This window comes from Nannospalax galili, unplaced genomic scaffold (assembly GCF_000622305.1).
Source record: "Nannospalax galili isolate Female #2095 unplaced genomic scaffold, S.galili_v1.0 scaffold180, whole genome shotgun sequence".
NCBI lineage: Eukaryota > Metazoa > Chordata > Mammalia > Rodentia > Spalacidae > Nannospalax > Nannospalax galili.
Genome location: NW_008348199.1, coordinates 3,145,031 through 3,151,459, shown reverse-complemented (window position 1 = coordinate 3,151,459; position 6,429 = coordinate 3,145,031).

Sequence of the window (6,429 nt, the reverse complement as noted above, 5' to 3'; positions counted from 1 at the left end):
TATATTTATATATTTTTTTTTTTTTTTTTTCTTTTAAAGGCTTTGGACTTTTGAATAGTATTGAGACTATGGAAAACTATGGGGACTTTTAACATTTTGTATTACAATGTGGTCCTGAGCCTATGGGAGCCGGGGAGTGGAATGTGGTAGTTGGAATTTAAATGTCCCCCATAGGCTCCAAGCATTTGAATACTTGGCCCCAGTTGGTGGTGCTGTTCCTGGAGGCTTGGGAGGTTTGGCCTTTCTGGAGGAGGAAACATGAAGGCAGGCTTTGAGAGTTCATACCGCGTCCCAACTTCCAGTTGTCCCCCCTGCTTCTTGTTTGAAGATGGGAGTACTCTGTAGTAGCTACTTTTCTGTTGCTGTGATAAAACACCAAGGCCAAGGCAACTTATAGAAAGAAGAGTTTATTTGGCTTACAGTTCCAGAGGGATGAGAGTCCATCATGGTGGGGAGGCGTGGTGGGAGACAGCCAGAGCAGAAAACTCACATCTTCAAGTAGGTACAGAAAACAGAGAGAGAGAAACTGGAAATGGGGCTTGGCTATGAATTCTCAAAGCCCACTGCCCAGTGACGTGCTTCCTCCACACCTCCAGCAAGGTCATACTGCCTAGGGATTCCATGACCCTCCCCCCACACCAACTGACCAAGTCTTCAAATACTTGGCCTAGGAAGGACACTTATTCAAACCACTACCCTCTTCATCACCATCACCACCACCATTACCACCACCATCACCACTGTTACCACTGTTCTAATTTGGTTTCTGTTGCTGTGATAAAGACACTGAACAAAACCAATCAGGGGAGGAAAGAGTTTATTTCAGCTTCCGTCTCCCAGGTCACAATCCATCACAGAGGGAAGACAGGGCAGGAACTCAAGGTAGGTGCAGGGAGGCATGACCTACAACAAAGACCGTGAAGGAGTGGCGCTTACCGGGCTCGCTCAGCTACTTTTGTTGGGGGGTTGAGATTGTGTCAACCTTTCAATAGCTAACCAGCACAATCAACTCCTTGTTAACTAGACACACAAACACATCACTATTAAACCATAAGCTTTCCTTTTTTATTTCCAAGCTCTTATGATAATATCATAATATAAAATACAGTACAATCTGAAAAGTCCCACAGTCTTTACACATTCCAACAATTTAGAAATCCAAGTTCTCTTTAAAAATCCAAAGTCTTTTTACTGTAGGCCCCTGCAAAATCAGAAAACAAGTTACATACTTTCTTATTTCAAAAGGGACGAACCAGGCACTTTAGCAAAACCAAAGTCCAGCAGTGTAGTTCAATGTCCAACATTTGGGACTCACAATCTTCAGAGCTCCAAAGGGGTTTGGGTAGCCCAGTTCTACCATCCACAGGACATACACACACACACACACACAGAGCTTGTCTCTCAGGTCAGCTCCATACCACATTTATTGTCCTTGGTGAATGTTCCACAGTCCTGCCATCTCCAATATGCTAGGGTCTCCATTGCGACTGAGGCTGCTACCTTCACCCATAGCCTCTCCTGGCCTCTCACAGTACTAAACCCAAGCTTCTACCCATGACCCCTTCACCCCTTCAGTCTCTCTCTCTCGCTCTCTCTCTCTGACAGGGTCTCCCTATAACCACAGCTGGCCTGAAACTCAATATGTAGATCAGGCTAGCCTCTCTCTCACAGAAATCCACTTTGCCTCCCAAGTGCTTGGACTAAAGGTGTGTACCACACACCCAGCTCAGTCCTGGAGTCTTAACTGCACCTGAGGCTATGCCTTCACCAATTGGTGTCTCATGGTGCCAAGCCTCAACTTCTCTCTATGACCCCCCTCAACTCTGCAGCTTTCATGCTGCCAAAACCAGTACCACATGGGAGACTCTTAAACATTACCAAGTTCAGATGCCAGCTTGCGATTCAGCCTTGGCTCCCCTGGACCAGAACTTTGGAATGCTCAGTCTGAGGAAATTCCTCCTAGCAGATTTCATCTTGATGATGCCGGCCTCTTATTAATCATAGCTGATTTTTTAGCCCCAGCTAGTCAACATACATTGTCTCAGTAAAGCACAAAAGGTTTTACTTTCATAAATTCTTAATAATTCAAAATATCACACCCTTGGCCTGATAGTGTTGCCTCCCTTTGAAACCTCACAAGCCTGGCCTCCATTTTCCACACTTCTCCCAGCATTCTGACCGTCCAAGTTCCCCCAGAGCGGCCCATCAAGTTCTAAGCATTTGATGGCTTTTCCAGCCCCAAAATCCCCACTTCTGGTACCAGTTTCTGTTCTAGTTTGATTTCTGTTGCTGTGATAAAATACTAACAAAAGCCAACCCATGGAAGAAAGGGTTTATTTCCACTTACAACTCCCAGGTCAGAATCCATCACTGAGGAAAGTCAGGGAAGGAACTCAAGGCAGGAACCTAGAGAAGGACCTGAAGCAGAGACCATAGAGGAATGCTGCTTACTGGCTTGCTTGCTCTTTGGTTTACACAGCTACTTTTCTTATACAACCCAGGCCACCTGCCCAGGGATTGCACAGTCTACAGTGGATTTGACCTACCTGTATCAACCAAAAATCAAGAACATGTCTCACAGGGGCTGGAGAGATGGCTCAGCAGTTAAGAACACTGATTGCTCTTGCAGAGGACCTGGGTTTGATTCCCAGCACCCACACGGCAGCTACAAATCGTCCTTAACTCCAGTTCCAGGGGAATCCGTAGTTCTCTTCTGATCTCCACGGCGTTGCACATACATGCAGACAATACACTCATACACATAAAATAAAAATAATAAAATAAAATATTAAAAAAATGTCTCGCAGAGATGCTCACAGGCCAGTCTGATGGAGGAAACTCCTCAGTTGAGGTTCCCTCTTCCCAAGTGTCTCTAGTTGACAAAAACTAACCAGCACAATCGCCACCATCACCATCCTCATCATATCCTCATAATCATCACCTGGTCATCATCATTATCATCAGCACCACAACCAATATCACCATCATTATCAACACCAATATCACTATCATCACCATCATCCTGTCATCATCATCATCATCACGACACCACTATCAACGCTATCATCACTGTCATCACCATTAACACCATCCTTATCACATCATCACCATCACTTAGTCATCATCCTCATCACCAATATCACTATCATCACCATCCTCATCATATCCTCATAACCATCACCTGGTCATCATCATCATCATCATCTAGTCATCATCATCACCAACATCACCATCATCACTGTCACCACCGTCATCACCATCACCCTGTCACATTAGCCCATCATCATCACCACCACCACCACCATTAGTACCACCATCATCACCACCACTGTCATCAACGCCATCATCAGTACCATCATCCTCCTCCTTTAGAGAACACACTGGGGGCTGGTAAAGAACATAGACTTTGAACTCAGATCGATTGGCCAAGGGTTGGAGCATCTCATAGGTTGCTGGTGAGGCTGTAAATGTTTACAGCATCTTTGGAAATCTTTGGCATTACCTGGAAAACATGACATACTCACCAAGCATCCTGTACCTGGGGATTCATAGCGGCTTCATTCACACAGACCCTGTCTAGAAACAACCCAAAGTCCATCATCAAGAAAATGGGTACATAAACTGTGGTCCATTCCCACCATGGGACATTATATAACACTGAGAATGAACAAATCATGAAAAGAGCCTCCCAGAGACTCACTCAGGAGAGATCTTGCCTAGCATGCATGAAACCCTATCTTCCATCTCTAGCATTGCAAAAACACAGAGGTGGTACACACCTGTAATCCCATCCCTTGGGAGGTAAAGGCAGAATAGTTAGAAGCTCAAGGTCAGCTTTGGCTACACAGGGAGTTCAAGATTAGCGTGGGCTATGGTGAGACCCTTTCTCAAAAGAATAAAGCAAAGGAGCTGGGCGTGGTGGCGCACGCCTTTAATCCCAACACTTGGGAGGCAGAGGCAGGTGGATCTCTGTGAGTTCAAGGCCAGCCTGGTCTACATAGTGAGTTCCAGGACAGCTGGGGCTACAGGGAGACCCTGTCTCAAAAAGATAAAAAATAAACCAGGTGTGGTGGCACACACCTTTAATCCCAGCACTCGGGAGGCAGAGGCAGGCAGATCTCTGTGAGTTCAAGGCCAGCCTGGTCTACATAGCATGTTTCAGGCCAGTTGGGGCTATAGGGAGACCCTATCTCAAGAAGACAAAAACCCCCCCAAAACCCTAAACCAAACAACAGCAGCAGCAGCAACAAAAATTCTCCCACCTGCAGGCATTTCTGAGCAGGAAAGTTTCTATGTAGCCTGGAATTTTCTCTGTAGACCAGGCTGGTTTTGCCCTGTATGGATGGGAACAAAGGGGATTTCTAGGGCTGGGTATATGGTGGTTTATGTATTTTTATTGTTGCAGAACATTTTAGTCCAAAACTTTAAAAAGGTATATAGAAGCTGGGCGTGGTGGCGCACACCTTTAATCCCAGCACTTGGGAGGCAGAGGCAAGTGGATCTCTGTGAGTTCAAGGCCAGCCTGGTCTACATAGCGAGTTTCAGGCCAGCTGGGGCTACAGGGAGACCCTGTCTCAAAAAGACCAAAAAAAAAAAAGGTATGTACAGCTGGGCATGGTGGCATACATCTTTAATTCCAGCACACAGGAGGCAGAGGTCAGCAGATCTCTATGTGTTCCAGGCCAGCCAGAGCTACATTGTAACATTGTAAGACTCCGTCTCAAAGAAAGCTAAAAAAAAGCCAACACAAAATTCTGTCCCCAGAAGGAAGCTGCTGAGGTTGACAGTCTCCTGAAGTTTTTTTCACAGAGCTTTCAGATCATTGTGGAGTATGGCTCTTTAGTTCTTAGATTAGAAAGTCCTGACTTCCACTCGCAGGCCATCAGGCTGCCTCTGGGGGCCTGGGATGGCCATCATCCCCGGAGATTCACTCCCACAGGTGCTGATGTGAAAAGGTTTTGTAGATATGACTATGGTGGCTCATCCTGGGTGTCAGTTTGACTGGATCTGGGATTAACTGAAATGAGAGAGATCTTCTTGATTGGATCATCTGAAGCTGGAAGACACACCCTAAATGTGGGTGTTACTTCTGATGGCAGCCTGTATAAAAGGCCATGGCAGAGGAGAACACCAGGCTCCTTGCTGCTTGCCTTCTCTCTCGCTGGTGAGTTTGTCTTGCTGCTGTAGACTGAAGCCTAGCTGATCTTTTAGAATTCGTCAGACCTTCAGTGCCAGATTGGGACTACTGAGACATCCAGCCTCACGGACTGACTACGGATTCTCAGCCTCTCCAGTGTGGTGCAGCCATTGTTGGACTACTCAGACTTTATCCTGTAAGCTAAGCTGATAAATCTCTGTACATATATATTCATTCTATTGGTTCTGTTTCTTTGGAGAACCCTGAATAATACATATGACTAATGTCAAACACCAGCTTGAATTAGGTAGGTGGGCCCAACCATCCTTGAGAGGCCTTCAAAGCAACTCCAAGGTTCCTGGGGGTGGGATGTTTGTCTTGTTGCAAGGAGCCTCTACTTTGTCCACATGCATCCAGCCTACTGTTCACCTCAGCTTCCAGGAAGCCAGGACTCCAGGCTTTGCCTTGAACAGGGGCTGCAGTGTTCTCTCCACTCACACTCAAACACACTCTCCTCAAACATGGAATTAGGGTTGGGTGCCACTCAACAGGAGATGCTTGCCTGGCCCATGTGAATCCCTGGATTCCATCCCAGCAAAGTAAAACAGAACAGAACAAAATAACCCTCACTCCTCGTAAAGACTAAGTGAACAGGAAAATGGAAGGTACTTAAAACAGTGCCTGGAGGATGGACAAGATGACTCAACAGGTAAAGGTGCTTGCTGCCTTGCCTGAGGAACTGAGATCCATCTCCAGGACCCACTAGGTACAAGGAGAGACCGACTCCCACAAGCTGTCCTCTGGTCTCCACATGTGCTGCGGCATGCACATGCATATACATGCATGCACACACATACATAATAAATATTATAAAAATAAAATCAGTGTCTGGGGCACGGTAAGGCTTCACTTGTAATTATAAGCATTTTCTTTTTAAAATGTTTTATTAGCATATATTAATTATTCATTATGACATTTTCATACATGTACATAATATATTTTATTCATATTTGTCTCTTGTTACCCTGTCCTGTCCTCTCCCACTCCCCCTGATGCCTATAAATATTTTTATTATAATAAAGTGTCAGCCAGGCCTAGTGACCAGATCTGTCATCCTAGCTTCTTAGGAGACTGAGGCAGGGAGATCACAGTTTCAAAGACTGGGTTAAAGTGAGTTCAAGGCCAGCCTGTGTATCTTAGTGAAACTGTCTAACATAAAAAGTAGAAAGGAGGCTGGGCGTGGTGGCACACACCTTTAATCCCAGCACTCGGGAGGCAGAGGCAGGCAGATC